The sequence below is a fragment of the Elephantulus edwardii genome, unplaced genomic scaffold, assembly GCF_000299155.1.
Source record: "Elephantulus edwardii isolate Elephantulus edwardi_28Jun2011 unplaced genomic scaffold, EleEdw1.0 scaffold00044, whole genome shotgun sequence".
NCBI classification, from domain to species: domain Eukaryota; kingdom Metazoa; phylum Chordata; class Mammalia; order Macroscelidea; family Macroscelididae; genus Elephantulus; species Elephantulus edwardii.
The window spans coordinates 5,472,365-5,475,306 of record NW_006399794.1 but is presented as its reverse complement, the minus strand read 5'-3'; the positions used below and the strand labels follow the sequence as shown (position 1 = coordinate 5,475,306).

At 46.5% G+C, this 2,942-nt stretch overlaps 1 protein-coding gene across 1 annotated transcript in view; it reads right to left on the bottom strand.

Annotated features, from left to right (window-relative positions):
• Window positions 1-2,942, bottom strand: part of DENND5A (DENN/MADD domain containing 5A) — a 105,569-nt gene that overhangs the window by 63,926 nt on the left and 38,701 nt on the right. The gene's annotated exons all lie outside the window — the stretch shown is intronic.

Genomic DNA, 2,942 nt, shown 5'->3' with positions numbered 1-2,942 from the left:
GATTACCTATGCAATGGATTGCTGAAAGTCACTGTGAGTCTGATGACCTTAACAGTGGCGGCATGCACAAGAGGACCAACATCCTAAATGCACCATATATTTTGTTCTGTTGAATGCTTCTGCCAAAAGATGGTTAGACCTGGGGGGGAATCTGTTCACAATTCTCAAGTTCCCTTTATCATATATAAAGGGGGAGGGAAGTGACACCTACTTCAAAATATAGTATGACCACTTATGGGGGGGGGTAAAAGTGGCAGTGCTGGAATTGGAAACACTATCCCTGACCACAGAGTCCTCAGGTGAGGGGACCAGACTGGGGTAGGGGCAATTGCAGGGGGAGTATACCAGCCAGCTCCTGGGGGGTGTTGCCCTGCTCGGGATGGGCTGCCCTCGGCCCCCGGCTTGGGGCGAGCCGTCGCGGCCCTCTGCCCGGGGCGAGCCGTCGTGGCCTTCTGCCCGGGGCGCGCTGCGCTTGGCCCCCGGCTCGGGGCGAACCGTCGCGGCCCTCAGGAGCAAGAAGGCAAGCAGCTGTAACCCAAGACCACCAGTAAGGTGATAAACCGTCCTCCCTTCCCCCCTTTATATCTACGCCCCTGTTCAGCATGAAGAAGCCAGAGAGTCGGCATCCAATTCCCAAATCAATAAGACAGTTGGTTTAATTACTATTGGAAAATGCTTGTCATTCCTCTGTAGCATCTGGTCCCCACTGGACCCTCATCATTTCCTTCACCTGCTCCCCCCACCGACCAAACTGTGCAGCTCTGCAACTGCATCCTGGCCCATCCTCACCCTTCTGTTCCCAACCCTCACCTCCTTGTACCCCCAATATGTTTTTCCCAATAAAAAAAAAATGTTTTTTAAAAACTGAAGTGCATGTGAAAGATCTAATTACCAAGCAACAAAAATGCTGATGACACAAGTGCTGCCCAGATCTAATTCCCTGAAAATGCTCCTTATTTAGAGGTCCTCTTGCTCATACACTTTCATGTAATGCCAAAAATAATAACAATTATTATTATTATTATTATTATTATTATTATTATTATGCCTTCTAGTTGAACCCAACTCATGATGGTTTTCTGCAGCAGGCTGCAACTGCCTCACTGGCCTTTTTATTTTATTAGGCCTTGGCTCCACAATCAATACTCTTGGCATCAGGAGCCAGGAAATTAAAAGATGTATTATGTAATTCTGAAATGTAGAATTTTTGCTTAAATTTATGAAATAAAATCCACTTGGTCAAAGGAAGAAAAGACATATTGTGATGGGAAAGTCAACTGTTAGAGACCTCTCTAAAGTACAGAGGCGCAATGATGTCAGTCTGGAGACTAAGGCGTGCCTGATACAGGCCATGGTCTTTGCAATCACTTGCTATACATCAGAGAGCTGGACAATGACTAGGGATGATAGAAGGAAAATTTATGCCTTTGAGCTGTGGTGTTGGAGAAGAGTACTGAATATACCATGTACTGCTAACAAAATGAAAAGGTTCATCCTGGAGAGGGTGAAGCTGGGCTGCTCCTTGGAAGCAAGGATTCTTTTTTTGTTGTTGTTGTTGGTTACACTCTAATACATCAGATGGGCTTTGGGGGACAGTGGGGCACATTCAGTCCTTCTTGGCAGCTGCCTTCCTCATGGCGGCCAGGACATTGCTGAGTTCTTCTCGCTTCCTTTTGGCGCGGATGTGTCCCCACCCTTTTCTTGATGAACTTGAGGGCCCGCTTGTCCTTAGAGACCTGAGCAGCTCCATGGCGCGTCGCTCATAGGGTGCAAAGCCACACACCTCCCGGATCATGTCCCGCACAAACTTGGTGTGCTTGGTGAGGCGCCCGCGGCGGCGGCTGTGCCTCGGCTGGCTCATGTTCTTGGTGACTTTGTGGCCCTTATTAAGGCCCACAGCCATAGGGTAGTGCACTGCCATGGCTGCTGCACGTCGATGGCTGCCGCAGCGGAAGGAAGCAAGGATTCTGAAGCTTCATCTGACATACTTTGGACATGTTGCAAGGAGGGACCAGTCCTTGGAGAGGGACATCATGCTTGGGAAAGTGGAGGGACAGCGCAAGAGAGGAAGCCCCTCAATGAGATGGATTGATTTAGTGACTGGGGTAATAGGGGTAGGTGTGTCAGAGGTGATGGGATTGGCACAAGATAGGGCAGAGTTTAGGGCTGTTGTACATAGGGTCGCTATGAGTCGCAGGCGACTTAACGGCACATAACAACAACAACAACAACAACTACAGCCAGAAATGTACAATCTGAAGAGGATAAAATTATGAATGGGACCTTCTAAAGATTAAATCCCTGTGAGCATCAAAAACTTTTTCCAACGGGCAGGGGGGGACCTATTGGCTGGGAATAAACATTTGGCAATACCATCTCAGATAAGAGTCTCATAATGAGTGTTTCAGAATACTCCTGGACCTCCACAAGAAAAGACTGATAAAACAATTACAAAATGGGCAAAATATATTGAAAGAGTTTTCACAGAGGAAGACATTTGAATGGCCACCAGACACATGAAGAAATGCTCAAGATCACTGGTAATAAGAGATATAAATCAAAACCACAATGAGATGCTATCTAACTCCAGTAGCAGTGGCAAAGTTTAACAGGATAGCAAATAATAAATGTGGGAGATGTGGCAAGATAGGAATTCCATTGTTGGTGGGATTGTAAAATGGTTGAACCACTCTGGAAGGCAGTTTGACACTCCCTCAAAAAGCTGAACATAGAAATTCCATATAACCCAGATATTCCATTGCTTGGAATATACCCCAAGAAAATGAGAAGTGAGGCACAAACTGAGATTTATACACCAATGTTCACAGCTGCATTATTCACCACTGTAAGAACATGGAAAAAGCCCAGCTGTCCAACCACAAATGAATGGACTGAGAAGTTGTGGTACATTTACATGATGGAATACTATGCAGCATGCAGGA